This window comes from Lepus europaeus, chromosome 9, assembly GCF_033115175.1.
Source record: "Lepus europaeus isolate LE1 chromosome 9, mLepTim1.pri, whole genome shotgun sequence".
Lineage (NCBI taxonomy): Eukaryota > Metazoa > Chordata > Mammalia > Lagomorpha > Leporidae > Lepus > Lepus europaeus.
Genome location: NC_084835.1, coordinates 96,553,103 through 96,575,166, shown reverse-complemented (window position 1 = coordinate 96,575,166; position 22,064 = coordinate 96,553,103). Strand labels below are relative to the sequence as shown.

Here is a 22,064-nt window from a genome sequence, read left to right as displayed (position 1 = left end):
GGGCCCGTGGAGGGAGGCAGGAACCAGCAAGGCCACGCCCTCTGCCCAGCCCCTTCCTCATCTCCACGTGACCACTCCCAGGCCTTCCAGGGCCCCTCTTCCAAGAAGCCTCCCTCGACCTCACCCCTCACCGGGGCCAGGACTCAGCAGGTGACTTTACAAGTTCCAAGAACACTTATGCCTTCTCCATCCCAGCACCTTTGATTCTTTTTTTTTTTTTTTTTGACAGGCAGAGTGGGGAGAGAGAGAGAGAGAAAAGTCTTCCTTTTTGCAGTTGGTTCACCCCCCTAATGGCCACTGTGGCCGGCACACCGCGCTGATCTGAAGCCAGGAGCCAGGTGCTTCTCCTGGTCTCCCATGCGGGTACAGGGCCCAAGGACTTGGGCCATCCTCCACTGCACTCCCGGGCCACAGCAGAGAGCTGGACTGGAAGAGGGGCAACTGGGACAGAATCCGGTGCCCCAACTGGGACTAGAACCTGGTGTGCCGGTGCCGCAGGCGGAGGATTAGCCTATTGAGCCGCGGCGCCGGCTTGCCCCTGCTCTTTTAAATCCTTTGAGTGAGACCCCTCCTCAGCTGCTGGCTTCATCCTCTCCAGTTTCCGTCCCCATCAGCAACAGGAGTCCAGGCAATGGTGAGCAGCAGCCATCCTCAAGAGCTCCCTGAACTTGTTCCTGGAATAAGCACTGTGTGGGGCCTGGAAAGCTCATGAACCATGGTTTCTGTGCCATGACGAGTTCCGTCTCACACCCATGCATGGCTGGGGCTCGGCAGTGTGTGTGAATGGGTCCACACTCTGGAGGGCAGTTCAGCGGAAGCTGGGGAGTTTTCTCACACACCTCCGTCCTTGGACCCAGGACTCCTGGCTCATTCCAGGAGGGCCCAGTCTGATCATGACTGGGGATCCTTTGGAGCAGAGATGCTCCTTGGGCTGGGGTCCGAAATGGAGATGAGGCGGGGGATCTGTCATCTGCTGGCCTAGAAGACGGAGGAAGGGGCCCAAAAGCCAGGCGTTGCAGGCAGCCTCTAGAAGCTGGAAAAGGCAAGAAGTGCTTCCTCTTGGAGCCTCCGGAAGGCCCCCTGCCCAGGGGGCACCTGGATTCCAGCCCAGTGAGACCCGCGTCAGACTGCTGACTGCTGGCACTGCCAGACGATAAGCTGGCGCTGCCTGAGGCTCTGGTTCCTAGAAGGTGAATGTGTGGCTCCAGATGGTTTTGAGAAACGCTCCCAGCCCGGTTGGAGTGGGACCCGTAGCCATGCCTGGATGAGACCCGTTCACTCCCCATGAGGTGTGGTGCTGTGGGGGAGCAGACCCTTCGCCCTGTGGCCCCAAGTTCATTTTGCAAAGGCTGGGTGGGGTGTCCACTGTGGGCCAGGTGAGTGGAATGGACAGGGTCCTTGCCCTGAGGGGTGGGGTCTTTGTAGCAGGTTTGGCCATCGTTCTCCCCTGTGGCTGTGTCACCTTCATGGCCTCTGTTGTCCATGACACTCGCAGGCCCTTTGCCCTCTGGGGCCCCTTGGGTCTGGGCTGGGTCTCATCCCCCCTGCTGGAGGCTGGCCAGCAGGTGTGGACCCCTCCAGGGTGGACAGGATTGGACGCGCCTGCCTGCCGACAGGCCCATGCAGCTCTCCAGCTTCTGCCGAGGGCTGGGTGACTCGGCCTGTGTGTGGGAGCTGTGTGGGCCACCCTAGTGCATGGCACCCCACGCTCGCTGCCTCCTGCCTGCAAGACTCGCTCGTCACCTCCCCAAGCCATCCCAGTAGGACCTGGTGTGCCATGTGGCAGGGACTTCTGGCCACCTGAGGACCAGAAGCACCTTCCAGACCCCTTTGGCCACCCTTGTGTGGGGGCCCTGCCTGGTGGACCTTAAGGGTACAGGAAGCAGAGGAAAAGGTGGAGACGCGGGCTCTGTCCTGGGGTCGTCAGGAAGCTGAGCTTCCGTTCCCTGGGTGTGTGCCCAGCTTGTTTTGGGGATCGTACTCGAGGCAGGGGGATGAGTTCCCCTTCTCGTGCTCACCCCCAGCACCTATGGCCAGGGTACTGTGACTTGGGCTGTGGGGGGTCACTGAGCGGCTCACAGGTGCCCCCCAATTCTGCTCACACCACGTCTAGCTGCAGGTGCAGTGCCCTGACCTCCAGGCCTCTCTGCTTCCTTCTGTGTCTGTTCTTGCTGTCCCCCTGTCGCTGATCCATCCCTCGAGGCCTCCTCTCTGGGCCAGATGTACTGCACACATGCGCATGTCTGTGTGTGTGCGCGAGCAGAGCCGGCAGTGGGTGTCCAGGCGGAGAGCATGGTGCCGCAGCACCGTCTTCACCTCCATGTGGCTATGGAGCAGCATCTTCAATGGGGAGTAGGGGCAGGGGGCTCTGGAACCGGTGGCCAGGCAGCCACTGTCCCTGTCCTGGGGGAGGGGCTGCCGGCTGCCAGAGGTTTGGGAATGAGGTAGGTGGGGTCCGACCCCCTCACTGTCGAACTGCATGACCTTGGCCGTTCACCTTTTCCAAGCCCCGGTTGTCTGGTCTGTCAAAGCTGGGGTGCCCTTGGAGCTGGGGTGACGCCCGGGATGTGTAGTTGAGTTCTGACTCTGACTTTGCTGTGTCTGACCCCTGTGGTAGTGGCACCTGATGGTGTCTGAGCCGCCACCCTGGGGACACCAGGCAGCCAAGCAGGAAGAGGCCCCGATCCGGGGCTAGGGCGTGGTGGTGGCCGCAGTGACTGACGCGAGGAGGTGCCTGCCTCCTGATGGCTGTCACTGGTTTGGAAGTGTCAGGGTATTCTAGAATGTTCCAGGGTATTCTAGAGACTTGACTCAGACTTTTGCTGACATCCTGTTCCCTGGGGCCAGCCCAGCAGGGCTGCCCGACTGCCCTCGGGGTGGAACTCGATTCTGCTGGCTTGTGGGGCAGGCCTGGCAGCTCTGCTGTCCATGAGTGGCTCCTCTTGGCTCCTGTCTCCATTGTCCCTCACCTCATCTTTGCTCAGCCGCCTCCCACGCCTGCTTCCTGGGTCAGGCCTCCTCCGTCTCTGTTCCCTGTCCTTTTTCTGTCAACCTCAGCATCTTGCGAGTCATCTCCCAGCCTGGTGCAAAGTGACTTTGCTGTGTCATCCCCAGGCCCTTCCCCTCTGGTGAAGGTCTTTTCAGAGAGCCTGCATCCCTCAGAAGGCCCCCACCCCGGAAGCTCTGGCAGGTGCCTGATCACGGCCCCTGGTGTCTGCTGGCTCCAGCAGGGTGGGGGCGGGCAGGCTCGGGGATGAACGCAGAGGCTGGCTGGGTGAGGGCAGAGAAGAGGCCCCTGGGAACGGAGTGTGCAAGGCAGACAGTGAAGGGCGTGTGTACAGTCCAGAGGGGCCGGGGGGGGGGGGTCTAGCCACCCATGGAGACAGGGCTGTGGGTGTGCACGGTGGGTCTGGAGCTAGGGAGAGGCTGCCCCTCACCTCGGGTCTCGGAATGGAATTCTAGGAAGCATGGGACAGAGAGCTTAACTTGGGGGATTTCTTACGGGCAACAGCAGGGGGCCAGATTGAAATCTGGGGGTCAGGTTGGAGAAAGGGCTGTGCTTGGGATGTAGAGAGCTGGGTGGCATCCTGCAGCAGAGCCCATCCTTCTGTCCGGCCCCTGCGATAGCCTTGGCTCCTCCGATGGTCCATGTGCCCCTGCCCCCACCCCAGGAAAGTCAGCTGTGCGGGGGGTGGAGGGTGGTGCCGAAGAACACGTCAAAGCCAGGCAAACGTTCTCTGGGCAGTGAGAATGGCACGAGCCTGGCGCCTCATTTCCCAGAACGCCCTCCCCAGCCTTGCTGTGTACCCAGGGGCCTCGGGTTATCTGTTGGAGGTGGGGGAGGTGCCCTCCGCCAGGCAGACCCACAGGGCAGCTCGGCCCCAGGAGCCTGGCTGCCTCAGGAGGGGGCAGTGGGAAGAAGCAGAGCAGGAGAGCCGGAAGTGCCCCCGCCCCAGCCACGCTCAGAGACTCGGCCTTGGAGAACTTTGTGGGTGAGGCTGGGGAAGGTACACGCACAAATCTCAGGTTTTATGTCCTTTGCCACAAAAGAAGCATGTGGCATTTGAAAAGACTTTAAAAATTTTTTGTCGCTTGTCAGTTGTCTGGGGGATGATCGCATCTGGGCTGCTATGCAGAGGGTTAGACCCTCAGTGTGTCAGAGCGTGAGAGGCCCCCCCACCCCCCGGCCTGTCCTTTAAGTTTTCAGAGGGAGCGTTGTGGAGATTCGGAGATGGAAAGCCATTTGCCCAGGGTCCCATAGCCAGAAGGCGGCAGAACCAGGGCCTTTGTACGTGGTTCACCACTGTGCAAGATGGATTCAGGGACTGGGCAGCGGACCTGGCTTCAGACTCTGGGCCTCAGATGGGGTCCACCAGGCTGGGGCTGGGACCCCCTTCAGCCTCCCAGCTCAGCACCAAGGCCTGGAGGGGGTGGGGACAGAAACATCTGCCCCTGGACACAGCAAAGAGATGCTGCACAGAATGGGAGGGGCTTGGGGTGCAGGCCGTGGGTGGGTGCCAGTGAGCCAGGAACTGCGTAGCAGTGCATAGGGCGGTCGGTACAGGCGGCTGGGAGTGGCATGCATGTGATCAGTGCCTAAGGGAGCCACAGGTGTCACCATGCCAGAACGTTCTGTGACTGCCATCCTAGAACAGCACCTCCAGGCACGTGAGGATCTGCTTGGAAAGGCAGTTCCTAGCCCTGAAATGGGAAACAAAGGAAATGCCAAGAGCTCCTCATAGTCTTGCAGGCACCAGCTCCCAGCCTCTGGTTTTTGCTTTCTGTTTCCTGCAAGAGAGGCCAAGAGGGCTCCAAATCCAGCCTGTGCAGCACAGACCTGCGGCAGCTCCTCCCCGAGCGTCCTCCACCCTTCCCCATCTTTGCTCTTAATAACCGCGAGCTTGGGGTTACCAAGGTCTTCCTGTTGCTATAGTGAGAGGTGACAGCGCCAGCCTTCCAAAGCGCTGGACCCTTGGCTTAGAGGAAAAACACAATCTGGGTTGCTGTATTTTTGGGTTTGACTGAGCAGATTTAATGCACTATTTTCCAGCCTTTGCAACGGCGGTAGTTTGTGCTCAAAATGCATGGAACCATCATGATAGTGAATATCTGGCAACTGGGGAGGCTGGGGAGGGCAGCTGAGAGTATAAAGAAGGCAAATCTGAAATTGCAAAAATGGTAAAACGTCATCAGGAAACTCTAGCAGATGACACAAACACGTGTGGTTACATGATCGCGACGTGGCCTCCGTGGTGCTTCCGAATTACAGCCCGATGATCAGCTTCCCTAGACATGCACTTGGCAGCTTCGAGACGCGGTGTGCACAAAACTGGCTGCTGGTGTTTGTGAAGTTAAGATGTCAGAAGCACCTTTCTGTGTGGCTGCAGTATCTCAAAAGGATTAGTTTTGCTGGTTGTATCGTTGCGTGTAATCTCATAAAACCTTCTCCTACTTTTCCTTTTGTCTTTTTAAAAATATTTATTTATTTATTTGAAAGGCAGAAATCAATTTTCCATCTTCTGGTTCACTCCCCAAATGACTACAATGGCCAGGGCTATGCCAAGCTGAAGCCAGGAGCTTTTTCCAGGTCTCTCATGTCGGTGCAGAGGCCCAAGCACTTGGGCCATCTTCTGCTGCCTTCCCAGGCATATTAGCAGGGAGCTGGACTGGAAGTCGGGCAGCCGGGACTGGAACTGTCACCCATGTGGGATGTAGGCACTGCAGGCAGAGGTTTTACCCACTACACCACAGCGCCACCACCCTCCACCCCTGCCGGGTCTCTTGAATCCACATGTGGTCTCCATAGAACCACCTCTGTCTAAAATCTACTTCTCTGGTTTCTGCAAGGACCTGCCTTGTCCCTGCTCCCCACCAGCTCCCCTGACCCTCTGTCATACACACCAGCCATGCTCATCAGAAGGTGGTCTCAGCCCAGTGGTGAGCTCCTTGGAAATGCAAACTCTTAGACCCCAGCTGGGCCCCCCTGAGTCAGCATTTGCAGCTGGGTGCTTTGTAAACACACTGAAGCTGGAGAAGCACTGAGCTCCGACACGTTCCCCAGGGCCCTGGGAGTGGCCTAGCCAGGTGTCCAGCCTGCTGAGTAGAGACCAAAGTGGGCGTGGGAGGCAGTGCGTAGGAAGGGGCTGGGCCAGTGGGATGTTCCACAGGTGGTGGGCAGCTGTGGGCCAGGGACTTCAGAGAGGCTAGGGAGAGGAGGAGGCCTTGAGGGAGTTCTGCAAACCAGATCCACAGAAGATGCAGGATTGAAATCTGGGAGCCCAGCTGGCTCTTAGGGGCAGGATTGTGGCTTGGGGAGCACAATCCCCACTCCCTCCTTGGTCCCATTTTGTAGATGACGAAGCTGAGGCACAGAGTCACACAGCTAAGAGGGGTGGAGCTGGGTTGCAAACCTGGTGCCAGAGTCCATACTTTTTATTTTTATTAATTTTTTAAAATTTATTTTTATTTTTATTTTTTGATAGGCAGAGTTAGACAGTGAGAGAGAGAGAGAGAAAGACAGACAGAAAGGTCTTCCCTCCATTGGTTAACTCCCAAAATGGCCACCATGGCCGGTGCTGTGCCTATCCGAAACCAGGAGCCTGGTGCTTCCTCCTGGTCTCCCATGCAGGTGCAGGGCCCAAGCACTTGGGCCATCCTCCACTGCCTTCCTGGGCCACAGCAGAGAGCTGGACTGGAAGAGGAGCAACCGGGACTAGAACCCGGCGCTCATATGGGATGCTGGCGCCACAGGCGGAGGATTAACCAAGTGAGCCATGGCGCTGGCCCCATACTTCTTTTTATTATTATTATTAACTTGAAAAGCAGAAAGAGAAATTCCATCTCATGGTTCCCTCCCAGATGTCTGCAATGACTGGGGCTGGGCCAAGCTGAAGCCAGGAGCCAGGAACTCCATCCAGATCTATTTTGTGGGTGGTGTGGCAGGGACCCATCTTGAGCCATCATCCACTGTTTCCCAGGTACGTTAGGGAGCTGGGTCAGAAGCAGAGGAGCCTCGAGTCTGACCGGCACTCCAGTATGGGATGTGGGCAGCCCAAGTGGTGTCTTAATCCACTGTGCCACAGCACCCAGAGCCACACTGAGATGCAGCCTCCAAAGTACGGGGTGAAGGACAGAAGAAAAGGCCAAAAGCATGAGTTCCTACAATCTACAATAAGCAATAGTTTTTTGTTTTGTGTTTATTTAAAAAAAAAAAACTTATTTACTCAAACAGTGACAGAGTTTCCATAAGCTGATTGACTCTTCCAAGTGGCAGAGCCAGGCCAAAGCCAGGAGCTTCATCCGGCTTTCCCACATGGGTGGCAGGAACCCAAGCTCTTGGGCCATCTTCCACTGCTTTTCCCTGGGCTGTTAGCACAGAGCTGAATCAGAAACCGAGCAGCAGGGGCTTGAATTGGCACCCGTATGGGGTACTGGTGTCGCAGGCAGCAGCTTTATCCACTATCCCTGACCCCAGCCCCTGCCTCATTGTGTTGAAAGCTCACAACAGCCCTGGCGGGCCAGGTTGTTACTGATGTCGCCGAGGGGGAGGCAGTGATCCCCGGTGATGCCTGAATTACTGGGATTGAAAGAGTTACTAACTGCCAAGGTCAGGATTCAAACCCGGGACGTGCTGTGTTCCAGGGATGCTCTCTCCACCGGGCACACATCAGTGAGCAAGGCATGCAGTTCTGTCTGAGACCACTTGTCTCCCTCCCACCTGCTCCTGCCACAACCGGAGACACATTCCTATCACCTGCGTGTGATGGGGGAACACAAGGCACATCTGAGCTGCTCTTCCTCCATCCGTAGAGTTCTGCAGCGTTAGGGCTGGTGGTGCCTGGCTTAGCATTTAATCCACCTGCCTCAGTGGAGGAGGCAGAGGCCCGCAGAGCTGCAGTGACTTGTCTGAGGTCACTCAGCTGGCTCCTGACAGTTCTGGAGCGCTCTCGATGACAAGGGGCTGTGTGTGTTCCCCAGGGCCCGGGCGGCCAGCTTACACCGTGCTGCTGCATCGCTCGGTCAGTCTTAAGCTTCTGCTGGAGGATGCAAAAGATGAACCTATACTAAAAAAAAAAAAAAAAAAAAAAAAAAAAAAAAAACCTTATAAATATCTATTTGCTGCCAAAGACCTAAGCCGTGTAGAAGCGCATCCGGAAACACTTGAGACCGCACCCCTCCCGCCGTCCAGCCCTCCCCAAGCCGTCTCCCCAGGGGTAGCCACTTAGCAGCGCCGTCTCCAATGGCTCCTTAATTTCCCTGCCAGCCATTGGGTTGTGTAGGATCCGTGCCACAGCAAGGCTATTTTTAACAAGCATCCCGGGCTTCAGGGGGTTGAGGAGAGGGGAAGAAAAAAAATATTCCATTTGTATATTTTTAATCCGTGCACATTGGAGCAGGCAGTGGCTTTGCTGTCCCTGCCACCGAGGCTTGTGGGTAATTGATTAGCCTCTCTGGGTGCAGGGTAATCCTTCTCTCCCCCTGACGAAGCTGGGGCCGGGAAGGTTCAGGCAACGTTTGCAGGGGGCTGTGGTGGTCTCAGCTGGCTGCCTCCTCATCCTACCTGCCCCCAGCCCTCCCCCACACCCTCCCCGCAGCCTTGGAAATCCTGGCTGGTTCTCCCAGGGTGGAGAAGGCCTGGGAACCTGACTCCTCGTGCCAAGCTCGTATTTAGAAACATCTCCAGCCAGAGGCTGGCGCCTGTCCCACTTGGGCTCTGGGCAGGGGGCGTCGTCACGCTCGCTGCCTTCCATGGGCTGTAGCCCACTTTGGATACAAATGCAGAGGCTTTAGGCCAAGGAGCTGCCATTGGAGCCCATGCTCGGGCACCAGGAGCAGCCAGGGCCAGTAAGGAGAGGGGAGAAAGATGTCAGAGTTGGACTGGGCAACGTGGCCATGGGGGAGGGGTCCCGGCTCCCCACCCCATCTGCCACGATCTGTTTGCTACATCTCTAGCCTGGTTGCCCAGGACTACCGTTGCCTGCAGCCCCGTGGTGGGTGAGGCTGTGCCCTGCTCTGAGCCGTTCTGCCCTCCCCTTTCCACCTCTTGATTCCCTAGCCTGTGGGACAAGAGGGAGGTGGCCTAGGGCGTGGCTCGCTCTGTCTGCTGTGTCTGAGTCGTCAGCCCCTCCAGGTTGCACCTGTAAAGCCTGCCTCTGGGTAACACCTCCCACCTGCCCCTGCGATGCCCGCTGATGGGGCCGTGCCAGTTTCTTGTTTAGCTGCTTGCTTTTCCAAGGTGGGTGCCATGGAGCCAGAGATTCCAGCCTTAAATTGCCACTCTCCTGGATCACAGACACTGTGCTTTAGCCCCCTGCAAACCCCGCTTTCTTACAAAGCAGTTCCTACAAGGAGAGGTGTTGTTTTCCTTCACACAGGTCTCAGATGTTTAATAAACACCTCGCCGAGGCAGGCAGCCCTCTCAGACCACGGATGATGGGGTGGGAGGCATTCTGCCTTCCTTACCTCCCACCACTGCGGGTTGGGCCTGGGACCCAAAAGGCTTGCACGTGAATTCAGCTGTCTGGGGAGGAGCCTACCTTCCTGCAGCTGCATGTGAGACCTCCCCCAGGCTGATCACGGCCTCCACGGCCTTGCCCCATCCTTCCCTCCCCTGCCTGCGCCTCGGAGGAGAAAAGCGCTGAGAAGTGGTCCGAAGGCTGGACAGATGTTGTCTCTGTGTCTTCTGGAAGCAGCGTGGTAAACACTCAGTCACTATACGGATGAACGGGTGGGTGAAGAATCGAGGGGGCCAGTGAGTGAAGGAGCACATGGAAACTCGGTCTCGGCTCCAGAGGGACTTGACATTCAGAGGAAAGCGAATGGTCTTGTAGGACGGCGGCACCGTGGGACTGGGTGGAGGGGACCCTTGGGATCTGACTCATCCCTGCTGTTATGGGAAGGGACCCGCAGGCTCAGAGGGGGAGGGGGGATGGGGGTGAGGGTGGTGGCTGCAGTGCCTGTGTGACAGACTGTGGAGGTCAGAACATGGCCAGATCGCCCGGGCTGGCAAGATCCCAAACCGAGTGCGAGGCTGCCCTGAGTGTCCCCTGTCCTTGGAAAAATTGCCTTTTCATATGGTTGGGAGTGGATGGTGCAATTTTTCTTCGAGGGTTAATTGTTTTGCTGACAGCACAGATAATTAGGAGTGAGAATCCTGGAGTGAGGGCGACAGCACCATCTGCCGTGCGTGTGTTTCACCCCTACCTTGCAGGAGGGCCTGGGAGTGCCCCTGTCCCCACCCCAGCCACAATGCGTGCACTCTCCCTGTCTGCTCCTGGGACCAGCAGTCCGGTGACCATGCAGCAGGTGCACTGGGGTGGCAGCTGGCTTCTTAGGGGGTACAGACTCTTCACCCACTGTCGTGGCTTCTCCTGCATATCTCAGGCTCACTGAAAGCCGTGGGACTCTGCTGGTGCTGGGGAGCTGATAGTTTTTCTTCTTCTCGTAGGCCAATGCTTTGAGGCCTCTGTGTGTGTTTAGGTCTGCACTGAGGTGCGTGGCTGCCCTGGCTCTCACGACCAAGTAGGAGTTCCCAGGCTGTGAGTTCCTATGTGTCAAGAATCAAGCAGAGAATCCCACTTTCCAGAAGCTGCAGAGATCTCTCTCCGCGTGGGCAGGATTTTTGTGGGTTTTCTCTGTCCTTTTCGGTATTTGGAAATACATTGCATGTACAAGAGAACGTATGAAATACATATGTACCTTTGCAAGGTGACACTCGTAATGGCTGTGTTTTTTTATTTTATTTTTGACAGGCAGAGTGGACAGCGAGAGAGAGAGAGAGAGAAAGGTCTTCCTTTGCCGTTGGTTCACCCCCCCAATGGCTGCCGCGGCCGGCGCACTGCGCTGATCCGAAGCCAGGAGACAGGTGCTTCTCCTGGTCTCCCATAGGGTGCAGGGCCCAAGCACTTGGGCCATCCTCCACTGCACTCCCGGGCCACAGCAGAGAGCTGGCCTGGAAGAGGGGCAACCAGGACAGAATCCGGCGCCCCAACAGGGACTAGAACCCGGTGTGCCGGCACCACAGGCGGAGGATTAGCCTATTGAGCCGCGGCGCTGGCCGGCTGTGTTTTTTTTTTTTTTTTAAAGATTTATTTATTTGAAAGTCAGAATTATACAGAGAAGGAGAGGCAGAGAGAAGTCTTCCATCCGATGATTCACTCCTCAAATGCCTGCAATGGCCGGAGCTGTGCCAATCTGAAGCCAGGGGCTTCTTCCAGGTCTCCCACACGGGTGCAGGGGCCCAAGGACTTGGGCCATCTTCCACTGCTTTCCCAGACCATAGCAGAGAGCTGGATGGGAAGTGGAGCTGGATGGGAAGTGAACCAGTGCCCATATGGGATGCTGACACTGCTGGCAGCAGTTTTACCCGCTACGCCATAGTGCCGCCCTGGCTTGGAGTTTTCAAAGGGGCTTCTCAGCCCCACTGTTGCCCTGTGTAGAAGGTCCTCAGAGACCTGGCGGCCGCAGTGTCCAGGAGGCCCGGCCACCCCACGTCTGTGGCTCTTGGTCATGGTCACGACCACTGCCCTCCTGCCTGAGCAGCTCCTGCTGACCCAGGGCCCCACATTCCCCTCCTCACTCTGTCCTCCCTGGCCACTCTTTTTTGGTCACTCTGTCCTCCCTGGGCTTGCTGCTCATAGACCCCTCCCATCAGGGGAGAAACCAAAGGTGGGGTTCTCTCCCCCTCCCCCACAGCCAGGCATGTGGTTCCCTTCTCCTTTCCCATGCCCACTGAGCCCCAGCACCTAGGGGGACTTGACAGGAAGAGGAAACCAAGCTCGGCATGGGGAGCTTGCTGGAAAGAATGGTGTCAGGAATTCCAGGTTTGACTCTTGTGCTAACTTGCTGTGTGACCTTTAGCAAGCTGCTCAGCCTCTCTGTGTGTCTGTTTACATACCTTGAAAGCACCCCTTCCCAGATGGACGTGGTGGGTACAGAAGCAGCGTGAGGGGTTGCACGTGTGGTGGGGAAGACGCCCTCCTGATGCTTGGAAGAGCACGCCTTACCCGAGGGGCTTCACATCCCCCCGTTTCCTGCGTGTCCTCACTGTCCTTGTCCTTGCCGCCACCTCAGGCCTGCGGTGCTGCGGTCCACAGCAGACCCTCCATCCACACGCCCCCTCCCAACAGGGGGTCCGCTGAGCCCTGGAGGAGCCCAAGCTGGGGTAGAGTTCAAGCTCACAGCCACACGGCCCGGCCAGAGGCTCAAGGCTGCGGGCAGTGAGGACCCCGTGTCCAGAGGTGGGATGACCTTCTTCCCTGGGACAAGGGCTGCTTCGGCTGCAAGCCCTTTGGCCACTGCTGCACAGAGTGTGAGCCGTGATCTTGGCCGTGAGAGGTCATCCATGGTGGAGCCGGTCCATGTCCCTCATCCCAGGGAGGTCGTGTTCCCTTTCTTGTCGCTCACGGACATGCAGCAGCAGCCACAGGCTGCAGTGGCCTCCTGGGAGCCTGCAGACCACAGCACACCTGGACCTCGCACCTTGGGACCTGGACTTGACCATTGCGGGATTGCACCCCGGGGCATGTGCCTTGCTCTCTCTGCATCTCGCGGCGGGATGAGAGCATCCATTGCCTTTCTTTTTCCAGGACGGTGGCACGGCTCAGCGGCACTGTGGGTGGGTGTGAGATAAACTCTGAATGATGGCCAGGTTTTTTGGCTGTGTGATCACAGATGGGTCTTTCAGGGAGATAAACCCGAATGTGCAAGGCAGAACAGGAACGGAGGGTGTGTATGTGAGTTGGCATGGCCACTGGGAATTGCAAGCGCTAACGATAAAAGGCAATCAGAGGACAGACAGAAACATCAAAAATGGTTAAAACCTGCATGTTTGGGGCTGTCATTGTGGCACAGTGGGTTTGATCTCCTGTCTGTGACACTGGTGTCCCATGTGAGCACTGGTTCAAGTCTTACCTGCTCCGCTTTCAATCCAACTCCCTGCTCCTATGCCTGGGAAGGCAACAGAAGACGGCCCAAGTGCTAGGGCCCCTGTCACCCACATGGGAGACCCGGGTGGAATTCTAGGCTGTTGGCTTCTTGCTGGCCCAGCCCAGCCCAGCCCATTGTGGCCATTTGGGGAATGAACTGTGGATGAAAGATCTCTAACTCCCACTCTCTCTCTGTAACTCTGCCTTTCAAATAAAACTTAAAAACAACAACAACAACAACAAAAACCTGCATGTTCGCCTGTGGCCCTGGCAGGTAATGGAGGCCTCTCTTCTCCTGCAGGTTCCCTCTGAAGCACCTGGGAGTCCGTGGGTCTGCGGACAGCAAGAAGGGAGCCCGCCCAGGGCCTGGAGACCGTGCACAGCCCACAGCCTGGCGGGCGGGGGCGGCCCCACGGAGGAGACTCAGGAAGAATCGATGCCTTGGCCCCTGGCACCATGTACGCGGTGTAATGACAGGTAATGGAGCTGGAGCTTGCGCATCGCGTGTGAGTGATGTGGCAGGGGGGAGAGTATATCAGCCTGCCGGAGACATAAAGCGCCAGCCCTCGGGAAGATAACTATGCAAACATAGCGCAGCGAGGCTTGATAAGATGATTGATGCCTGCTTTATTGTTATTAGTTTCTGCCCAGGCGTGGCTGGAACCAAGCACCGGAAGATTTAGCCTCACGTGGGTTCACTTCCTATGCCTTATGGGAAGGCCCAGTGCCTTTATGGATGTAGCAAGTCTTTTTTGAGAACTTGGAGTAACAAATGAAGAAGTCATTGTTATCCGTGAGTTCCCGTAGGAGGCGGGGGCGGGGGGGGGCAGCGAAAGGCGAAGGTGCTGTTCTGTGCACCTGTGGTATAGGAGGTGTGGTCTGCAGACTTCATTAGCCTTCAGGTTTGGTTCCAGCGTCTTCAGTGGCAGGAGCAGCGATGCACGGAGCTTCCCCTGGAGAGAGGAAGAGAGAGCTTGTGGCTGCCCAGCCCCTTCAGGTGTTTCGGCATAGAGCAGATGATCCAGGCTGGCTGGGGAGGTCGTGAGTGGGGGTCTGGAGTACAGGAGGCATCAGGCAGACGACTTGGGCCTAGCAGTTGATCCAGGCAGGCCTGCCAAGGTGGGAAGCATTGAGCTGGTCCCTAGGCCCTAGAAAGCGGGGGCCTTGAGACCAGGCTACGGAGCCAGTAAGGGAGGCCCCAAAGGTGAACTTGGGCCCAATGGCAGAGCTGTTCCCAGCGGACGTCCGGTTTCCACCGTGTGTGTGTCCTACAGGGTACCGCTCTGGCAACTTGCACCATGGGGAGAATGGCAGGCTGGGACAGAAGCAAAAATAGCATGCGGCCTTGGGAAACTGACCGGGCCAAGGGGAGCAGGGCCAGTGGCCTGGGGGAGGAGGCCCTGGAGGGTGTGGCAAATTCCATTCCAGTGTAGGCCAGTGGGGTCTGCAGGGTCAGAGCCAAGGGCTGGGGAGGGGCAGAACATTAGGACTTCTGGGTGGCCTTGTTCTAAATCGGGCAGTAAGTTGCAGATGGAATCCAGAAGGCTGAACTCGGCTCTAGGAAATGAATCAGCCACGGGCACCAGGCCGGTCCAGGACCTGCCTGCTGTCTCTATGAGGAAACGGAATAAGGATCGAGGTCCAGGGACTCCCACGAGCGATGGGCAAGGGACAGGCCATGACTGGGAAGGGCTTAGCTGGAGAGCTGACCCCTCCACAGGTGCCTGGGGCTGGATATATCCCTGTGTACTGGCCCTGGGCTAGCCCCAGCCCATAGCTTGCAGGCATCTGTACATCTCACGCTTGACTGGGTGGGAGGTGGTGGGGAACTAACTGGGTGGGTGAGGACGTCCACCTTACGTGTGGCGTCAGGAAGCAGGGGTAGCCTGCCTCCTGATTGAGACCAGGAGGAGCACGAGACTGGATCCGCCGGAACCTTCCTCCCCTATGTTACCGATCTGTATGGAGCGCCTGGGCACCATGCTGGGTGAGACAGAGTGACAGGCAGGAGTGTGGAGGGGGTGGGAGAAAGCCAGGGCACAAAGCCTGGTCCAGGCCTCCAGGAGCCTCAGGCCCCTGTCTTCCAAACATGGATGGCACTGTCCCACTCGGGAGAATAAAATAAAGCTTGTGACACACTCAGCGCAGCAGCTGGCACCACACTCCCTGATCACGTCTTCCCTTCACCTCCATTATTCTGCTCTTGGGGGAGCTCAGGGCCTGGTGGGGGTGGGAGCGGGAGGGGCTGCTGATGCTAATCAGATTCCAGGTCTGGGTTCCAAAAACCTGGCGCTCGGGACCCCTGTGTGCATTGCTGGGTGCTCGGCCCAGCGTGAGAAAGGAGGCAGGACTGGGAGTAAGGGCAGGGCCAGAGGCACAGGCGCCCAGGGGAGACCTGGGACATGGAGTGGGGCGGCCCACTAGCAGTTGATGTAGGGGAGACTCAGATGCAAGCCACACAGGTCACTTTAAATTCACTAATAGCTGCATGAAAAAGCAAAAGCAAGCAAGTTCAATTAGTTTGAGTCACGCAGGGGCTGGCGTGGTGATGCGGCAGGTTAAGCTGAGGCTTGCAGCACACGCAGATCCCAGGGTCTCGGCGCTGGGTTCACTTCCAACTACTCAGCCCCCTGCTAATGCACCCGGGGAGGCAGCAGGAGTTGAGGGCTCAACTGCCACCCAGGTGGGAGACCCAGTGCAATTCCTGGCTCCTGGCTGTGGGGAGTGAAGCAGCCAAAGATTCCCCTCTGTCTGTGTCTCTCTTTCTCTGTTGCTCTGCCTTTCAAGTAGATAAAAATAAACCTTAAAAAAAAAAAAACAGTTCACAGAAAAATGGAATTAAAAGATAAACTTATGAAGTTTTTAATCACATATTTCATTTAGCTTAGTGTGTCCAAAATATTACCATTTCAATATGTAATCATTATCAAAATTATTTCTACAAATAAGTTATTTTCCTCCTGCAAAGTCTGAGCTTGGGGTGTATCTTAGACTGCTAGCACGTCTCCACGTGGGTCAGCCACACGTGAAAAGCAGGCCTAGAATTTGGAATTTCTTGCCAGGGAGCACCCAGGGGCCAGGTATACCCTGAGCCAAGCAAGAGGATCTGCTGCGGAGTTCCCTTGGCCTGAAATATCAGTGAGGAACTCCGGGGGGAATTCACTCGAGAGGGGTCTTGAAGAGCTTGTCCTGGTGGGGACAGCCCTGGCTGCAGGTCTTGGCCAGCGAGGCCCAGGACTCTGCCACTCGCCGGCTCCGAGACTGACTTCTTTTTTTTTTTTTTTTTTGACAGGCAGAGTGGACAGTGAGAGAGACAGAGAGAAAGGTCTTCCTTTTGCCGTTGGTTCACCCTCCAATGGCCGCTGCGGTAGGCGCGCTGCGGCCGGCGCACCGCGCTGTTCCGATGGCAGGAGCCAGGTGCTTCTCCTGGTCTCCCATGGGGTGCAGGGCCCAAGCACTTGGGCCATCCTCCACTGCACTCCCTGGCCACAGCAGAGAGCTGGCCTGGAAGAGGGGCAACCGGGACAGGATCGGTGCCCCGACTGGGACTAGAACCCGGTGTGCCGGCGCCCAAGGCGGAGGATTAACCTGTTAAGCCACGGCGCCGGCCCAAGACTGACTTCTGGTAGTTCTAGAAGCTCCCTGAGCCTCAGATGCTGCAGTAGAAAGAGAAGCATTAACTTCAGTCTCGCTGCGTAACCCGGATGACTGAATAAAATCATGAATAATTGCTCTGTGACACGCGATGTCAGCAAACGGCTATTTTTATTTTTCTAAATCAAATGAAAACAGACTTGAGTTCCCCACTGGCTGAGTTTGGCACGTGTCTCCCAGCAGGCATTTCTGTAGCCCTGTTTGCCTCTTCCCTTCCGTCATATAGTTGGAACCTTTGCAGGGACGCGAGTGAGGCCCAGACACCAGCCCAGTGAGTTGACAGCTGCCTGCAGCCCCAACCCTGCAGCCAGCCTGTGCCTCTACCCCTGCTTTGCCCAAGGGGATGCTGGAGCCCCCGGGCCAGTAGCACTGGCAAGGCACTGTCACTTAATGGGGCCAGGGTTGCCAGCTCCACCACGACCCCACCTCTCTTGGGGTCCAGCTCAGAGACCCTCCCCTGAAAACCATGTCCTTCAACCCTCTGGCCCCTCCCTACCTTATTTGCCTCCTTTGTTCTCCAAGCCATAAAAACACATGATCCCTCCTTGCGTCAGGGAGCCCAGATATCATTGTCACCAACTGTGGCTGCTCCTTTAAGGAGCACGCGTCTTATTCCATAAGCAGCATCTGCTGTAGCCACCGGCCCCCACGATGCTAGAGTGTGGCCACTGCTGTGTGCAGTTGTTAACACGGCTCCCTGGTGCCTGTCGCTGGCACCAGCGCCCTGCTAGTCAAGTTCTCTTCTGCTGCCCAGGCCCGTCTGAAGAGTGAGCTAAACAGTGCTGCCTTCCGGAGTCCTCCTGAGACTCCAATGAGCCCGTGAACATGTCCTTTGTAAAGTTAGTGGATGGACACTCTGGACTCCAAACTGGAGGCATCTTCTGGTGTGCGGGTAGGGTTGGGGCTGCAGCTTTGATCCCAGAGGTACCTGGTCTCCCCACAGATCCCTGGCACAATCCCCAGGCACCTGCTTTGGTGAGTGCCCCTGAATTAACCTGCTCTTCTCTGGGAGGAGAGAAGGACTTGTGTGTTAGCCGCGGCAGTAGCTTTCTCTGACAGCTCTGTTTCTCCTTGGCCTGCTGGGTGTCAAGCCAGACCCTGAGTTTGGATCCACCGAAGTTAGGAAAATTCACAGCCCTGAGACTGGGGGTGGGGGGAAGCCACACATGGAAGGAAGCTGTCTAGGATCCAGAACTCCCCCACCTCCCTGGCTTGGGTTTGGGAAGCTGAAGCCCCTCCCCCATCCCTCTCCCCCAGCAAGTCCCACCTCCTGTGGCCTGGCGAGGAGGGAGCAGGATCAGGATGTGTAGGAGAGTGACCGCATTTGCAGAGCAAAGGGAAATTCTCAGATCTGGGCGCTGAAATGGTGTTTGTAAGATTGGTTCTATGCTGGATTGTGTGTGTTTGGCTTTGTGGCCCTGGGCACTCCAGTGGGGTTTGGGGCCCCCATGTTACTGCCTCCCTAGACTGAGGGGCCCGCACCTCCCCGGCAGCTGGTTCCTGCTTCTTGCAGCCTCTCCCAGGGCCCGAGTGCTCAAGACTGTCATGAGCCCCAACAGTCCTCCAAAGTGTCGTTGCAACTTGCTATTTATTTCAAAAGGCAATCCAGGTGGGATAGGGTCGGTCTCTCAATTATATGTATTTGAGAGACAGGAGAGGGAGGCAGACAGAGCCCACCTGTTCACTCCCTAAATGCCTGCCGCAGTTGGAGCTTGGCTTGGACGAAGCCAGAAGCCCAGAACTCAATGCCACACCTGGATGGCAGGAACCCAACAATCACTTGAGCCATCACTTCTACCTCCCAGGGTCTGTGTTAGCAGGGAGTCAGAATTGGGAGTCAGAGCCAGGCATTCCAGCGTGGGGGAGGGGCGTCCTAACTGGTGTCCTCCTCATTGGATCAAACACCCACCGCCATGCACATGGGTGAGAGCAAGCTTCCCGCAGGGAGCTAGTCCTGTGGCTGGTGCACATGGGTTCAAAAACTCAAAGCTCTTATCTGCCAACGATCAGAGAGTATTCGGGCAGCCCCCTTCCCCCAGCACGTGTAGTGGTGTGTGACCCTGTCCTGCAAGATCAGCCTCTTCCTTGCCTCCTGGGGCCCCCAGGGAGCAGCTTGTGATAAATCACCTTGAAGTTTGCGGTGTGAGAGGCAGAAGGCCACCCTGCCCTTGACTGATGACCTTCTTGTGTGTATTGAATGATTTTAATTTTTCATGATTCTTCTGATAAAAATAGTGCTCGACTGAAAACAAATACATTTGTATTTTCCATCGCCTTAATTAGCTTCTAATTTGGGGGTTCTTATTAGCGTAAAAATCATCTCCCTGAAATGGTCCTTGGGTGATTAAAAAAATATATGAAAAGCACAATCAGTCCTAGAGAGATGGTGCTATTTAATTATGCTGATTGGCCAACTCGAGGCCTCTGGCAACGGGAACCTCTCAGAATAAGCTTGATTTGTGTAATTTGGTTTTTAAAATTTTGGGATGCATATTTATCGCGTTCAGCCGTGGGGTTGGTGTTCTCCTTGTGACTGCGACTTTGCCTCCCAGGGGGTGGGCAGAGGAGCCCCAGGGGCTGCTGAGGTCACAGCTTCCGCTGAGCCCAGGGTCGCTGGCAGGGCCTGGCCTAAGGGGAGCGTGAGGTCCCCAGCTTGTTGGATAATTCGAAAATGTCTTTCACATAAAAAAAGAAATGAATAAAAAGGGAAAGGCAAAAGGTCACCCAGAGCCAGGCTGGGAAAGGCTGGGCTGCTAGGATTTTGGAGGTCAGAGTCTCCTGTGAAGTCGTGGGGAATGAGTGTATCCAGGACAGGACCGCACAGTGCCCCAGACACTGGGAAACGCAGCTGCTCACGAAGATGTGTCTCTCGTCCTCCAGGCGCACGGGTCAATGTTAGCTTTGCTCACACTTGGATGAGCAAGGAGGGACAGGACTGCACCCATGAAGCAGAGCCTGACCCAGTCAAGCCGGGGATCCCCTACCCCTTTATGCAAGCCCCCCCCCCCCCCCCCCCGCCCCGAGGCCACGGCCACATCCAGACCCAGGGAAGCCCTTCTGGATAGATGACCTAATGTCTTCAACGTCAATGATGCCAATGGAGCGAAAGGGGCGTGGGAAGGGAGACTGGTGTATTGGTATGGATTAACAGAGCCTTAAGTGACACTGATCATATGCTGTCTGTAGGTCTTGTCTGAAGGCTAATTCAGGTTCACAGTGGAGACGGCACGTGTGTGTGAGACAGTGAGGATTTAGTGGTAATTTTTTGGACGTGTGATACTGTAGCAACGTTAGGTGCTGAAGTGTACACAGATGGCATCTTAGGATATCTGGGATTTTCTTTAATGGGTTTAAAGAAAAAAAGGGATGGCTGGTGCCGTGGCTCAACAGGCTAATCCTCCACCTTGCGGCGCCAGCACACCGGGTTCTAGTCCTGGTCGGGGCGCCAGATTCTGTCCCGGTTGTCCCTCTTCCAGGCCAGCTCTCTGCTGTGGCCCGGGAGTGCAGTGGAGGATGGCCCAAGTGCTTGGGCCCTGCACCCCATGGGAGACCAGGATAAGCACCTGGCTCCTGGCTTTGGATCAGCGCGGTGCGCCGGCTGCAGCGCGCCGGCCACGGTGGCCATTGGAGGGTGAACCAACGGCAAAGGAAGATCTTTCTCTCTCTCTCTCTCTCACTGTCCACTCTGCCTGTCAAAAATAAAAAAAAAAAATTAAAAAGGGATGTAGACGAAGCACAAACAGTAGGATATTGAGTATTGTTGAAGCCAGTTTGGTGATTGCTGATGGATACGTGGAATGTTTGTGTGTGTTTGAACATTTCGGTACCAGAAAAGCAGCAGCAGCAGCAGCAGCATTGGGCCTGTCAGCTGGCTGAGCCCTGGGATTTCACCATTGGAGTTCACCTAGTGGAAGCCTTCCTCCGGCCAATAATTTACAGCTTTTCCTGGGGGGTGGTTCACTCATTTTTCAAAAAGAAAAGATCTATGCATTTATTCAAAATGCAGAGTGAGATAGAGATATATATAGATCTTCCCTCTGTTCACTCCCCAAATGCCTGCAACAGCCAGGTCTAGAACAGGCTGAAGCCAGGAGCCAGGAACTCCATCCTGGTCTTCCATGTGGGTGGCAGGGACCCGAGCACTAGGACCATCTTCCGCTGACTTCCCAGGTGCATTAGCAGGGAGCTGGATCTGAAATGGAGCAGCCGGGACTCAAATCAGCACTGATGTGGGATGATGCCAGCTTTGCAGGCAGTAGCTTAACCTGCTGTGCCAACAGCATGGGCCCCTGCTTGACCCCTTAGGAGGGGACCAGGAGGGAGCATGTTTTCCCAGGCCAGAGTACTGCAGGGGCCATGTGCAAAAGCAGTCCAAGCTAAGGTGGGTTAGAGAAGGTTGCGTAGATGCAGACTAAAAGTTTCTTTGGAGCCTTGGCTGTGCTGGTACTCGGGGTGCACCTTGAGTGGGGGTGGCCGGCAGCAATGCAGTGTTCCCGCAGAGCGTTTGTCATGTGCTTTGAAGGAGACGGAGACCTCCAGCCCCTGCAGGGAACGTCCGGGCAAGGTCAGGGCAGTTTGTTTGCTCACTGCGCATCGGACAATCTTGCAAACTTTCTGAGCCTCACTTTTCCTGTGTGCAAAATGAGCTCAAGAGCAGCGGCCCCCAGCCTCCCCAGGATGTGAAACGGCTTCGAACGTTTCTGTGAGCTCAAGACCGGGGGCTGAGTTGTGTGATGATTATTTAGGGTCCACCTGTGTTTGCTGGGAGGCCCAGTCTATGCACACGTACAGAGTGCAGGCTAACGTCGCCCAGAGGGTGATGTGGAAGGGGAGGAGGAGTCCCCCTGCCCTTCTGGGGCTTGTGATGGAAGAGGGGAGGGGTTGGGGTAAGCATGAGGGGACTGGCAAAGCCATCCAGCCCATGGGGACATGAACAGCCTGGCTTCAGAGAACAAGGGGACTGCTCTTGGCCGGGGTGGTCTGTGTGGGCCGCCTGGAGGAGGTGGTGGCTTAGAGGGGCCATGCCTCTGTTGACTGTGGCTCCCTCGGCTGGAACACTTCCCTCCCCTGACCTCCACATGCCCACATCGTGCAGCTGAGCACATACGCCTTGTTTGGATTGCAGTATCATCTGACCTGGGGGCCCACAGCTGCAGCTCCAGAGCTGGGGTCGATGCTCCCCCTACCCAGCCCTGCCTGCCTACTTCTGTCTTCACCCCTGTCTTTGCTCTGTTTCCTTCTCCCAACAGAGCTCAGAGATGCTGGGATTACTTCCATCCACACTCACTCCTGCCCTGTGTTTTAAATAAATAAATAAAAAAAAAAAGTAGAAACCACTGAGTCAAGGCAAAGAACCGGGACTCAGACACCCCAGTCTTCACGTGGAAATGTGGGTTAGCTGCATCAAACCGCTCCGGAGCACAGCCCCGGGGGAAGTCCTGGAGAGGCGGGCAGTGGTTGTTCAAGTAGAGGCGAAGGGACTTG

At 56.5% G+C, this 22,064-nt stretch overlaps 1 protein-coding gene across 1 annotated transcript in view; it reads left to right on the top strand.

The window, feature by feature from the left end:
• The window catches only part of ZBTB7C (zinc finger and BTB domain containing 7C), a 313,347-nt gene that overhangs the window by 55,775 nt on the left and 235,508 nt on the right, over positions 1 to 22,064 (top strand). The window contains exon 2 of the mRNA XM_062201631.1: positions 13,228 to 13,403. The gene's annotated coding sequence lies outside the window, so the exon portion shown is untranslated. The remainder of the gene's footprint in view (positions 1 to 13,227; positions 13,404 to 22,064) is intronic.